The sequence below is a fragment of the Magallana gigas genome, chromosome 7, assembly GCF_963853765.1.
Source record: "Magallana gigas chromosome 7, xbMagGiga1.1, whole genome shotgun sequence".
Classification (NCBI taxonomy): domain Eukaryota; kingdom Metazoa; phylum Mollusca; class Bivalvia; order Ostreida; family Ostreidae; genus Magallana; species Magallana gigas.
Window position 1 is genome coordinate 38106619 of NC_088859.1, and position 15152 is coordinate 38121770.

Below are 15152 nucleotides of genomic sequence, written 5' to 3' on the forward strand. Positions count from 1 at the left end.
TGATCTTGTCATTTAGTAGGTGATATTACCACCTTTTGTAAACTTTACTTTTACACCTATTTGGATCAATCACAGAAAGTGTCATTATAGTATAGTTGTAGGGATACAATTATGCAAAAAAAAAGGAGAAAACAGGTAGCGCCATTATGTAATGTTACGACTATTATTATGTACGAGCTAACAATGACCGATGGTCATCTAAAAAGCTCTCCTGTTCTGAAAGATCATTATTGTCTTAGTCCTCGTGCTGTATTGGAGCCATTTTCATTAAAAGCACAGGCACCTGACGTCATATATTTTTCTCATAATAAAAATAATACACCGCTTACCTAATAATACACAAGGTACCCATCCCCGCCATCTTGGATTTTTTTAAAACTGTCACATCGCCGTGAATTTTCGCTTATAACTCAGCGGTAACATTTTTCTGCGATCATCTCCGCCGTCCGATCGGTCACTCGATATATTAGCTTACTGCTGATTCAACCAAAACGGCCCATAACATCGTTTATTAATAAAAATATCTCCTCATTCTGCATCTACTGCTGCTGATTTGCGACAAAAGGCTAAAGGGTGGACGGAAGTTGACATCTGTATGTAAATGGGGATTCCCTTCTTAAATCTGATTGGTTAACAGATACACTTGCGTGACGTTGAAGTATTGCGGGAAAAACAGCCATGTTGAACTACGAACAATCACAGGCCTTAGAATTTATCAAAAGTGGACACAGTTGTGTCGTTTTGGGGCAAGCAGGGACTGGGAAATCATATCTTATAAAAGAAACGCTCAAGAAACTTAATAACAAAAACGTTTCTGTTACTGCAAGCACGGGACTTGCAGCCCGACAGTTCACGGGAGCCACAACTATTCACCATTGGGCTGGACTAATGGATGGGAGATTTGAAAACCAGCATCTTTTGCGTATTATAAGTGAAGAAACTCGAAACAGAATTAAAACGTGTAACGTTTTGATTATTGATGAAATCAGCATGATCAGTCGGAAAGTTTTTGAGCAGGTGCGTGTGATTTTCTTAAAGCTATATACAGATGTTGCAAAAATTCATAAGTGCATTCTGTTAGCGGATGTTAGTATATATCATGGTGTAACTAGAGAATGAATATATCAACCAAACAGCATATATAAGAAACAACATATATTATATTTTTATATAGATATTTAGTTATATATTAAGTTTTATATGTTTATCATGGTTTATTGTTGTTCACTAATTTAATCAAGGGCCCAACCCTCTATTGCATAATGTAAACAAATTATTTATCATTTTCTAAATGCACATAATAGAAAACCACAGGCAACTGACGTTTTATAATTTTCTCATAATAAAAATAAATACCATGTTTCTAATAATACACTGTATCACAGGCACCTGACGTTACACATTTTTCTCATAATAAAAATAAATACCCTATATCTAATAATACACGTGTATTACATGTATTAGATATAGGGTATTTATTTTTATTATGAGAAAAATGTATAACGTCAGGTGCCTGTGCACTGTATGTATGTATTATTAGATACAGGGTATTTTTTTATTATGAGAAAAATATTTAACGTCGGGTACGTGCCTGTGCTTGAACGGGATAGTCTAGGTTCCTTTTGATTTTAATTTTACACAGCCTCATTTCCGGTAATATCGATAATTGTTATAATTTCTGAAATCATGTGAATAAACAAAACATGATTGACTAATTGATACCTAAGGAAAGCCCAGTTACAGTACTTAACTGTTTCACATCAAAATACGGTTTGTGTTTAGATTACTTGAGGCAAGATTCTAATACTGATATTTTGAGCTCAAGCCCACCAAACTATTTTGTTAATATGGTTTATTTTGTTGTATCTTTTATTATTTAGTGCATTTTTCAAGCTACCAAAAAAAAAAAAATACCTATAAGATTATGCATCTTTTTTTTTCAGCTTGAGTTTATCTGTAGATCAGTTAAAGATCCCAGTCTTTATTTTGGTGGATTGCAGGTTAGTATGGAAATCTTTTAAACATGCAGGCCTACGGGAGCTGGGAGGACACATTTGTCCAAAAAATATTAGACTGTAGAATTCTTATATCCTAATTTCAATTACACCTCGATAGCATTTTAGCTCATCTTAATTTTGAGTTAAAAATCTTAAACAGCTTCCCAAAGGCCTGAAATTTAATAAGGTTGTAAAAACATTTACATGTACCACATATTACTGGCCTAAGACCAATTCTCACAAAGTTCCATTTCTCGCCACAATGTAATTTCATGTGCTGATTAATGCAGTTTCAATGCACTGGCGAGAAATGCTACTATAGATGAGAATTACTCCTGGGTCAGTAGAATTTTTCACTATTTCTTCCCATTGGAGACACAACATTTGAAGCTTCACAATTGAATGAATTTTTTAACTATAATAGGTTGTCTGTGTTGGTGATTTTTTCCAATTACCACCAGTTCCAAATGACATCTACAGGGATCCGGGAGATCACGCATTTGCTTCAGATACATGGAGAAAGACTGTTCCACACATTATTACACTCAAAACTGTTATTCGCCAGAGTGACAAAGACCTGATCTTAGCCATCAATGAATTAGAACGGGGGGTTCCAAGTCATCAAACTAACCAGCTGATGCTTGCACTAGAGAGACCCTTGTCAAGAAACAATCCATGTGTTCTCTTTGGAACAAATTTTGAAGTGGATTGCTTTAACATGACAGAACTACACAAAATGCAAGGAGAATCAACAAGCTACGTTGCCGAAGAAGAAGGCGAACAAAAATATCTCCGCAAGATGAATGCAAATAAGGTTCTTCTTCTTAAAGAAGGTGCTCCAGTAATGCTGATTAGGAACCTTTCTGACACTTTAGTCAATGGTTTACTTGGCACTGTTTTCAAGTTGGAAGATGATGGGCCCACTGTGAAGTTTGAAGACAAAATAATAAAATTAAGCAAAGTGACATTTAGTGTGTATGACCCTTCTCAATGTATTACAGTAGCTGAAAGAAAACAATATCCAATATGTTTGGCTTTTGCCATGACTGTCCATAAATCTCAGGGATTAACTTTGCCCTGTGTTATTGTTGACTAAAAACATATTCCAGGCAGGTCAGATAGGTGTTGCTGTTGGACGTTCAACAGACCGTGAAGGACTCTGCATCAAGAACTACGATCCCAAATGCAGCAAGCAGCACCCTCAGGCTGTGAATGATTACTGTGCATCGTCAGGAGCTCCTGCTTTAGAAGATTTATCTTGCTGCCGAAAAGTATGTGCATATCTGTTTAATTATTACATAATTATGTTATCATTCTTTTTTTAGGATGTTTCATGCTTTAATAAACATTAAATGATAGATCGTGAGATTTTTTTTAAAGTATTGAATTGATGTGTCTATAAAGAAATAATGTCAAATTTATAATATGTCTTATTTAATTTTTATTATTTTTACAGGTGTTTGAAGATGACATATTTGAAGAGGAATTCTTTCCTACCTGTGATATATATGTAGCTGAAAATTCTGATGAGTCTGACTTTGATGAAGATGACATTAAAATGATGGAAGAGCTAGAAAGGGTTAGCACAATGCTTTTAATTTTGATTACTTTTCAAATCATGAAATCATTTTAGAATCTGCAATATCAATTTTATACATGAATCATTAATGCTAATATTTTGAACATTTTTTGAATCAATAGACACTAACAATAATTAACAGATATATATGAATGTGAATGGGATTGAAAGAAACTTGTTGCAACTTAAAATTACCACTGCATGATACAGGACATTTTAAATACCATATCCCCCCCCCCCCCCCCCCCCCCAAGGAAAAATAATTTAGTCAGGCATTTGCATTCCATATATACATTTCAGTTTGAGAGCACAAGCACAAATACAAGTGATGGTCAAGGTCATCAACAGGATACAAGACGTTTGCTCAATGAAATGAGGGCTCCATACCCTTTATCAGACAAACAGAAGGGACTGAATGCTGACATAGATTATATTGAGGGGAAATTCCATCTATTTGTGGATTTTGTGAAAATTTTGTCACAAAAGATAGAATTAATGAAGAATGAGCATTGTAGTACTTCTCAAACAGTGAAAAATTGGAATTCATTTTATTCGAGCTATCATACCTTTATGCAGTCTCCGGAATACAATGCGTTATGCAAATCTCTTTTTCAAAGTCGAAATGTTAATTACTTACTCTGTGGAAGTATTGCTACAGCTGTTCGAAAGAACATCATTACATCACAGACACCTAAAGAGTCAGACCAGCTCAAAACATCTTGTGATATATGTATATCTGACTTTGCACATGGCAAAATACGTTATGTTGGGGGTCGTGCTGTGGCAAAAGTGAAGTATCATAATACTAACTTGGTGCGAAATGACTTGAGAAATTTTGGGCAAATCTACAACCAACAAGCAAAAGTTAAAGTTTCATTGCTTCAAACCACTATTGTTTCTCAAGCTGATGTTGAATGCTCTAAGTATTCTCGCAGTATAATTGATGTCAAAAGAAAACAAAATTTGTCATGTGGCCTTACAAACATATCAGACAATACATTTGAATTTTTCTTGGAATTAGAGAAAATTCGAATTCCTTTATATAGTGAAGATCAACTTAGGATTCATGGACAGAACATGCTGCAGCATATTCACTCGACAGTACTTAAGAACGAAAAATTGTTCAGTTTATGGACTAGTTTATTTTCTAAACTGCAGACCAGTATGTTTACTTTAGATTCAGATTCAGATGATTGTTCTTTGATAGTGTCTGACATGATAGATGGAGCTTCAGCAATAGTCTGTTTATTTGAAGACATTGTGCAATCCTACTTGAGAGTCACAGACTCCGAATACCGGAAAAAACTTTTAGAAGATATCGGACAAAAGAAATCTATGGAGCTTAGAAAAAAGGTTTTAACAAAAGGAAAAGCTCAAACCTCCACAACAAATACGGACATTTCCATTGATGCTTTGCTTAAAACTACATGTTCAAACAGAGAAGCGTATCATTTAAAACTTAAGGCCGCTTTACTTGAAAATTCAGGAATACTAAATACATTTAAGAAGAAAGAACTGTTAATTTTGGGAAAGTTTTACAACACTAAGCTAAAGCAATCTGACAAGAAGGAAGTTCAGTGTGATATTTTAAGGAATGCTATTTTGAAATCTGAGAAGATGCCAAATCCAGATGTTGAGTTGAGTCTCTGAGGTCCTCAGTTATTGTCAATCTTAGTAAGGTAAACTATGTAATATTCAATTTTACCAAAGCTTCAAATAAGAATAATTAAGATAAATAATGCAACAAATTAATTGATGTATTTAATGAATTTTATCAGTTTTGTTAAGATTTTTATTGGTTTTGTTTTATGTTCAGATTATTGCACAGCTGTTTGAACGGAAGGGCTGATCCTCCATGGGTGTTTGATTTCCTTCTTGCAGCATTTGATTTTTTGGAAACTAAATTCTGGCAAAGGGTAATGCTATTTGTTGCAGTACAGTATTGCTGATAATTTGGATTGCTCCCAGCACCGTGATGGAGCCCCCTTTGCTGAGAAAATATATTTTCCACAATATCGCTGTTGATGAATCCAGGGGTAAGTATGTAATTTATATCATTCACAACAATTGTACATAATTTTTGAAATCCATACAGAAGAACCTTTAAGTCTTCTCGTGTTTCATGTGACATCAAGTTTTTTACATCTGAAGTATCTTTTTCCCACTGAAGAAAGAAGAGAAGGGCACTTGAAAGATGTTCAAGGCGTTCATCCTTCAGGTCTGCAATGGGACGTCGATCATGAAATATGGCAATCAAACGACTAGTCTGCTCCAGTCATTTGATGGGCCCATCACAGAGGGAAGCTGCGGAGGAATTTTCACACAAACTTTCCTTGAACTGTTTCATGAGATGCAGCATATCTGAATTGAGACATTCCTCAGCAAGGTGATTTCTCATCTTCTCAGCCTGGTTTGGATGAAGATGTTGAGAGGTAAGTTTTTGATGGATAGAGAGACCATGCTTTTTATCCCAGTCATAGGCATCAATAAATGTTTTCCATGTTGTTACACACCCATCAATCTTTAGAAGTCTTGTGTGCCATTTACATGTACCACTGCTCAGAATATTGTTCCTGATTTTTTTAAACAGGTGTGATGGGTCTGCAATGAAGACTACTGGATGGGCATCACAGAATGGATTAAAGCCAGCCATGTCAGATGATGGTGATGGAAAATGCATATTTATGAAAGATCTGTTGTTAGATGCTCCATCTAAAGAGGTATAAATCACATGGAACCCCCATTGTTCAAGTGCCTGGACTACATCCCAAAACATTGTATATATTTGTGGCGCATTGGCTTGAGTGGTGGGATAGTGGGCAACAAGAAAGCGGAAACCTGTCAGGCCATGAAACATGAATTGAATGACATGGTTTGCCATTTGGTATTTAGAGGACTGCAATTGGTTACCCTCATCTCCCAAATCAGGCATTCCTACAAATTTGCTAGATCCCCCATGACGTTTTATCTGTATGTCTTCTTGTATGGCCATTTCATCCAAAATTAGGCCTCCATAGTAACCTTCATGTGGAATGTTATCATTTTTTGCCTGCATAAACATCCACTGAAGCATGGTGTCATTCACCCCAGGAGTTTGGTAAACAGAGTTTTTATATTTAGATAATGTGTTTACACATGGTAGAATTAACTTTTTACTGAAACATAGTTGTTCATAAGCCCTGGGACTTCTTGTCCAAATAGATAATGCTAACTGCATAATGTCAAAATCCCATTTCCTAGATTTCACACTGCTGACACTTGAATTCATTAGTTGGGATTTTATTAGTGCAAGTTGTCCCTCTACTAAATATGGTGCCACCTGTTTAAGATAGTTCACTATTTCAGTTGGGGTGTTCAGAATACTGTTGATGGCTGAAGATGGTGGAGGAAGAGACGGAGGAGGAGGAGGTGGAAATGGTGGTTTTTCTATGGGCAGTTCTGGTTCATCAGAATCCTTGTGCCGCATACTTTTACAGTGATGACATGTGATGGTTTCCCTTTTAGAATTCAATGGCAACACTTTGATGCACTGTGGAGAGAATGCAGTACAGTTATGGTGAGCATTTGTTTGTAGAATGATGTTCTCTTTATTTTCTTTGGAAGTCAGTTTTGCGTCTACTCCCTCACAGAAGCGAAAAGATTTAAGCAAGCAAAAAAATGAATTGACTTTAAGGGAATTCAGATCAATCTTGTCAAGGTCTTTCAATGTTTTTATTTTATTTCCAACAGATATCTGAATAGACCCATCCTCATGGATCATCACCTCCATCAAGACTTTGAAACCATTGCAAATCAGCGAGGTGTCTCTTCCATAGACAGCTGAGGTGGATGAACTCCGTATTAGGAAAAAATCCTCCGGAATGTACTTTGAAATGCTCTGCAAGTTTGCAGGAATAAGAACACAAGAACGGGTAGCCATTCCCTTGTAAACGTGCAGTCTTTGTGACCAGTTGCCCTTTTGACGTATTCTTTCTTTTTTTACCCCCTTAAATGTACTTGAAACAAGTCGACCAATCAGTATGGCAACATCTTTTTGTTGGCCAAAATGTTTGCGGAAAGTTTCTACTACATCTTCTACTGGTACAAATGAATCTTTATCTTCAATGTAATGCTGATGCAACCTGCATGTTAAAAATTATGAGGTTACTTATTTATGTAAAATAGTTTGAAAATAATTGTACTTGTGTCAAAAACTAGTTGTATAGTTGTATATGGAAAAATTAAAGGTGTTCACGCATTGTTACTCTGTACAGCCTTATAATGTCAACAACAAATTAGGAAATTCCATACAGTATCTTTATAATTAAGTACATGTAGTGAAGTGTCAACTAAAACAGAAGGAAATCTTGAAAGAAATTTTTTTATTTTTCAAAATACCAATCAGCATACGGTAATTGATTTAAAATTTGGGGTATATTGTAGATTTCAAAGAACTATGTTGTACATGTAATATGATCAAAGCTAACATGGCAATATTGATTTGAAATTAAAATTGTGTAATTTTGAATCTTTAACACTTTATTTCATCTAAACAGCAGGCTAATGCTACATGCATATTTATTTAAATCAAATTATTTGGGAATAGAAATGTACATGCACGTTGTTCAATATACATTTACATTGTTCAATGTACATGTTGTTCAATGTACATTGTTCAGTGTACATGTACATTGTTTAATGTACATTGTTTGGGAAGAAATATTTTGTATCACAGTGACCTTCCAGTATGTTCATGTCGTTTATTGAAAGTTATTAATGGTAACAGCCTGCCATAACACCTAGACAAATTCCCTTATGGTCTCGGTCTCACTTTTTCACACTACCGGCCCCAGGGCCATAAAACTTAGACGAGCTCACTTGATCTGTCTCACTTCTCAACAATATGTTCTTTTTGTAAAAGGTGAGACTTGGATCAGAAGTGAACTCGTCTAAGTTTTATGGCCCATGAGCCTGGTATATGCTTTTTGTAAAGTTAGACTAGGATCAAAATTGACTTCGACAAAGTTTGTGGCCCAAAAGTTAGGTCCCGGGGCCATAAAACTTAGATGAGCTCACTTTTGATCTTAGTCTTAATTTTCCACTTTAATTACTTGCTTGCTATATAGTCTTTAATGTAAAATGAGCTCTTCAAAGTTTTATGGCCCCCAGGTATATATGCACATTTTCAAAATGTTATAAATGTAATTATTAATAGATCGTATTTATTTTAAAAGATTGTTTTATAGTAAAATCAATGTATGAAATAAAAGTTCATTGGATTAATTAGCTTATATGTGCCAGTTGAATGATATGTGATAAAATGCAGGAATTTATGTGTTGAACAACTCAGCAGAAGCCCAAAAATGTTCACCTGGCTTTTCTAATGGTACTTGCATGACTTAACAGGAGTGGGGGGGGGGGGGGGGGGTCACAGGCACCTGACGTCATATTTTTTCTCACAATAAAAAAAATCACCGATAACGTCAGGTGCCTGTTGGGTGTGTCTCTAGGTTCTCCACATTTTTGCAATGGGTATTTATATATATATATATATATATATATATATACAATTGCGTTGTTTAGACCCCCCCCCCCCCCAATACCTGGAAAGAAAAAAAGCTAGATCTACTTGAATGCTTATGCTTTTAAATATTTTTGTCCTTAAAATTACAGTCCCTCTCACCCCATTAAACAAGCTTCTACCTAATAAATCATCAAGTGTCCGAGTTGCAACCATTAATACGTAGATTTTGTATGTTTGTGTGTATATGTACGGGCACCTGTCAATTATAAATTATAATTCTCTTATATTACGAGAAAAATAATATCGTCAGACGCCCGTGTGTACTTTGTGTATATAATTACATACAGGAACATGTTATTATAACTCATAATTACCAGTAAAAGTGATCCACTTCCATCGTTTCTTATTTGCACGCAATACAGAATTCAAAAATGACCGCCATTTGAATATGCATAATAGTATTTTATTAGGGAAAAAATGCACCAATCAGAAAAGGGATATCCCAAAAGATGACGCAAAGATGTCAACTTCCGTCCACCCTTTAGCCTTTTGTCGCAAATCAGCAGCAGTAGATGCAGAATGAGGAGATATTTTTATTAATAAACGATGTTATGGGCCGTTTTGGTTGAATCAGCAGTAAGCTAATAAATCGAGTGACCGATCGGACGGCGGAGATGATCGCAGAAAAATGTTACCGCTGAGTTATAAGCGAAAATTCACGGCGATGTGACAGTTTTAAAAAAATCCAAGATGGCGGGGATGGGTACCTTGTGTATTATTAGGTAAGCGGTGTATTATTTTTATTATGAGAAAAATATATGACGTCAGGTGCCTGTGATTAAAAGGTGTATTCGGTCTGATTCGGAGTCTTCTCTTATTATTGGCGATAGTACAAAACTTTAGAATACGATAGGCGGCTAACTGTATTCGGCGCGTCCGCGCGCTCGCGCAACAGATTTTGTTTGTAAATTAGATTATCGATTATACGATTTTATTATCATCGGGCACGATGTTTCACCCTGCCGGAATGAGTAGTGAACAACGATGGTAATATTGATGCACAAAGTAATAAATAAATGAGGCACTTGGTGTCTTTTTCAATAGATCTCTATTAGAAACATATATTTAGTATGTGAGAATGTAGAGATGATAAATGAATGAGAGAAAAATCTAAAAATGTTTTAATATACCGTGAATTCTGTTTGTTTGATATATTTGTGCCTTTTTCAATAGATCTCTATTAGAAACATATATTTAGTATGTGAGAATGTAGAGATGATAAATGAATGAGAGAAAAATCTAAAAATGTTTTAATATACCGTGAATTCTGTTTGTTTGATATATTCGTTAGAATACAATTTCAAGTTTTTTGTCATGAAATTCATGTTACTTTCATATGATGCTAAATACCACCAGAAATCAGCTTTGATGATGTTAAAAATATTTCTTGTGATAATGAGATAATTCTCTGTACTATTATAATTATTATTGTAGTACAGAAAATTATCATATTTCTAAAATGAATATTACAACGTCAGACATCCACGCGGTGAAATCGTAGCCTGGATAAGTATTTATTGATCATGTACAATAAGATACCGGTTCAACGATGAGATGGAAACATAATATTATTTTGTTATCCTGTGCGCATATGTATAGTAGTACCTTGTACCATTATTTAAATTGGAAAGAAGTCCTCACTTGATAAATAACAATATAGCGGGAATATGTGCAGGAGAAAATTTGAAGCTATAGAAATTGTCTGTACAAGCCTCTACCCCGGTTTATAATGTTCAGGCCAGTTGGGCTATTGACTCAACAAGTCCAATTTCTAGACGATTATATATTCTAAGTTGGTATTCAATAAATACGGACAGTATGTGTTTGTAAAACACGGTCACCGATACCCTGTTTGGCATCAGAGACATACAAACATTTGTGTTTATGTTATTTATGTCTCTGTTGGCATTTAATGCCAAGATTTGTCTTACAAAAGTAGAATGGACTCAAGGATCAATGTCATATTAAAGATTACAAAAAAAAATGTTCGGTGATGTCCAAAGAAAATAAAAGCAAAAGCTCTATCCGCTCAAAGTTGTAGCAAAATAAACAATATCCATTGTCAAATCATGAATTAAAAATGAAATGCAAAGAACTTTGGTTTGTGTCACTGAAGAATAAATCTGCGCTGAAAACAATTAGCCCGATATGCCTGCATATCTAGATGAGAACACTGGTTTGATTTTTTTCATTTGGGGTTGGCCAAACACTTTTATGGGGGTCAAAACGGTGTGTGGTCTAACATTGAACCTCTATGGGAAAAATCGTACACTCTATTGTAAATGGTTAAACTTGAAAACGAACAAAGATAATAAAATAAGATATTCAGAATCGTATATTGATTGTTACAGGCAATATATAGAGTTTATTAGAGCTGACCCCTGGGGTCATCCCCACCCCAGTAATTGAAAATGACCATATATCTCAGAAACTATTAGAATCCTGACCCCTAAACCATATATATTCTTGTTTCATGTGTTATGGGGCATCGAATGGTATGTATATAGGTCATAGGACCTGAGGGTGGTCCTGACCATGACCCCCTTGAACAGAAGTGCCCAAATATCTTGAAAACGGTCGAGATATCCATCCCTAAACCATATATATTCGTGTTCCTTGTGTTAGGGGACATCAAATGGTATGTAAGTCATGGGTCCAGGGGATGGTCCTGACCCCCTTTGAGCAGGAAGTGCCCAAATATCTTGAAAACAGTCGAAATCCCCTCCCTAATCCATATATAATTATACTTGTTCCCCGTGACAAGGGGCATCAAATGGTATGTAGGTCATGGGCCTCGGGGGTCGTCCTGACCCCCCCCCCCCCTCAAACAAACAGGAAGTGCCCGACTATCTTGAAAACCATATATATTCTTGTTCCTTGTGTTAAGAGGCATCAAATGGTATGTAGGTCATAGGCCCCGGGGGTGGTCCTGATCCCCCTCAAACGGGTAGTGCCCGAATATCTTGAAAACGCTTGAGATCCTCACCCCTATACCATATATATTTCTATTCCTCGGGTCATGTTGGTTCACCTGATATAAAGTAAATGACCCCTGGGGACCGTCATGAAACTTCAGAAATAGAAGTTATCAAGTTTTAAATCTTTTTGTCTGTAATGTTTGACCCATGTGGGTCATTCCTACCCCCTATATTGGCCTCGTTTGTTTGGGAGACTTTATAATCGCTCTGATTATAATTACATCTTGTTCAGATGTACATTCATCTTGTTCAGATGTACATTATTACACTTACAATGATAAGTTTTTCGTGATACTCAGTCTTTTGATTAAGTAACTATTATCGTAATTCTAATTCGAGCCTAACCTTGCCCAAAATACACGGTTAACGTATCAATTCAAATATTTTCCCGCGAATGGTAGCTGTTCCTCAATAAAGAGCTTAAACACCAATTAATTTTAACATTTATTTGTCTGTATACGAATTGTAGCATATTGATTTAACAAATGCATTAACTACCAAAAATATCACTTAATTTGCTTTTTAATCAAACAAACTTTAAGGCTCTGTTTGTGTTGAGATTCTGGAAAATTACTTTGATTGGTGTATAGAAATAAAACACATTTCCGTACGCTAGATTCGTTTGAAATGTTCTTGAAAAATTGCCAAAAGATTTTATCTCTATTCGGAGTATTATTTAATTATATGAAATATGAGTACTATGAAAAAAAATTGAAATTTCTACACAGCAATTGCTCTCAGTTTAGGGTACTTATTTTTTAAGTGCAAGTATAATTTAATCTATTAATAAAAATGAACAAATTCTGTTTTCCTTATGTTGAATTGCACTATTCAACAATCAAGCTCCACTGAAGTTTACTGGTCTCCGTAATTCCACTGAGTCAGAGTATTATATTTTTCCTAGAAAGGAAAATGAGGAGTTTGATTGCTGCATATTTTGAGCAGTGAATCTTATCTTTGATAAGAACATATAATATATGGATATTAAGGATGTATCGAACATTGCTAAGGATCGACATCGCGAAAGCTTTTAAATCATTATAACATATTCAGATCTTTGAGACTGATCATACAGCATTGTTGTACATGTGTTCCGTTACATCAGAAATCACCTGAGCTGATCAATAGTCAAAAGCTCAACGTATAATGTGGTAGGTAGGCATAAATCAACAGTGACAGCCGTTTCCTTGTAAAAAAAGAACATCGAAAAGGGAGATAATTAAATTATCAGTGCTTCTTGATTACATTACTTTTTTAATTCTGATCTGAAGAAGTATGCGGCGAAGTACATTTCGTTAGAGATTATCTCGAATAGGCAAAATTTAATTTCCTTCAGTCTTATTATTCATTTGCGCTTTGATGTATAATCACGATCTATTTTTTTTTTCATTAGGAAAATGATCCATAGAGCCGATCAGAGAAAAGTATTCATTATTAAAGGTTATCTTGTTGTGTTAGCTATGCAAGCGTTACTCATCTGAAAAAAAAATATAATTGCAATTTTCTAAAAAAAAAAAAACAACTCATACTTGAAAATTTTCAGTTGAAACCGTGATCTTGTCTTCCTTAATTTGTTAATCACCAATAATATTAAAGGAATGATGCATTGGTCAATTTCTTTGGTAGCAACCTCAACGATCTCCATCCAAACACCAAGTCAAAGCTTGAAATAGAAAACGATATATTTCATTAATCTTTAGTATTTTCAGAAGTTCGTATATGTTCCAAAACACATTTACTATATGACTACAAGAAAGAACTCCACTAAAATAGTTTTTAACCGGGTTTTCCAACGGAAAAATCCGGTTATTAAAATGGTGAAAATGGCGGGCGGGCGGGCGGCTGCCAAAAGGGTACCCTCATTGTACGGATAACTCCTCCTACAGTTTTCAAGATAGGAAGTTGTTCTTTTGCAGATCAATTGTACATATATCAGAGGTGTGCATATTGCTAGGATTTTGATGTCCGATAATTTATCGAAAAAATACCAGCTTTTGAACTTAGTCATTTTTTGGCAAAATATTGCATATAGGGTACCCTCATTGTACGGATAACTCCTTCTACAGTTTTCAAGATAGGAAGTTGTTCTTTTGCAGATCAATTGTACATATATCAGAGGTGTGCATATTGCTAGGATTTTGATTTCTGGTAATTTATCGAAAAAATACCAGCTTTTGAACTTAGTCATTTTTTGGCAAAATATTGCATATAGGGTACCCTCATTGTACGGATAACTCCTCCTACAGTTGTTAAGATAGGAAGTTGTTCTTTTGCAGATCAATTGTACATATATCAGAGGTGTGCATATTGCTAGGATTTGATTTCTGATAATTTATCGAAAAAATACCAGCTTTTGAACTTAGTCATTTTTTGGCAAAATATTGCATATAGGGTACCCTCATTGTACGGATAACTCCTCCTACAGTTTTCAAGATAGGAAGTTGTTCTTTTGCAGATTAATTGTACATATATCAGAGGTGTGCATATTACTAGGATTTTGATTTCCGATAATTTAAAAAAAAATACTAGCTTTTGAACTTAGTCATTTTTTGGCAAAATGTTGCATATACATGTAGGGTACTCCATTTCACTGGATAAGGGTTGACATGGATTATGGATACAGTTTATATAAAAGAAAACCCGGTTTGCTGTCACATTGATAGCTTTTCACTTGTTGTTATTCTGAAGCGTTTCTACAAATGTAAGCCTTCTGTTCATTGAAAATGCAAAACCGTTGCTGAATGTTCACTCCGATTCAGGTTGTTTTTTCTCGACGAGGCGTTTAATATTATGTAACAAATACGCACTAACGGTTTTATCTCTTGATAACCATATGGCGCAAAACAAACAAGTTTTATTTCCAAACGCAAATCAAATTTATAGTTTACCAGCTTCGAATTTGCTTCCCTAGCTATACATGTTGAATACGTAAATTATAAAGTTTACGAGCTCCCACCCTAACCGTAGTCAAAATTAATTAAAAATTGATTAAATATTTTATATCTATTTTGAAAGTTTTGCAGGCATACGGGTTG

General features: G+C 35.0%; 3 long non-coding RNA genes across 4 annotated transcripts; all 3 read left to right on the top strand.

Annotated features, from left to right (window-relative positions):
* The first annotated feature begins 269 nt into the window (after nt 1-269).
* Nucleotides 270-3770, top strand: LOC136270258 (uncharacterized). 2 transcript variants are annotated; one of them, XR_010708016.1, is made up of 4 exons: nt 270-1017; nt 1944-2000; nt 2422-3268; nt 3454-3770. It is a non-coding gene; the product is annotated as an uncharacterized lncRNA (long non-coding RNA). The 2 variants fall into 2 exon arrangements; XR_010708015.1 differs by lacking the exon at nt 270-1017 and having other exon boundaries at nt 1497-2000; nt 3454-3769.
* Nucleotides 3771-3884: 114 nt separating this feature from the next.
* On the top strand, nt 3885-7033 carry LOC117684143 (uncharacterized). Its single transcript, XR_010707939.1, has 5 exons — nt 3885-5255; nt 5393-5612; nt 5747-6008; nt 6167-6673; nt 6922-7033. It is a non-coding gene; the product is annotated as an uncharacterized lncRNA (long non-coding RNA).
* Nucleotides 7034-7049: 16 nt separating this feature from the next.
* On the top strand, nt 7050-8083 carry LOC136270202 (uncharacterized). Its single transcript, XR_010707940.1, has 2 exons — nt 7050-7132; nt 7306-8083. It is a non-coding gene; the product is annotated as an uncharacterized lncRNA (long non-coding RNA).
* The last annotated feature ends 7069 nt before the right edge of the window (nt 8084-15152 follow it).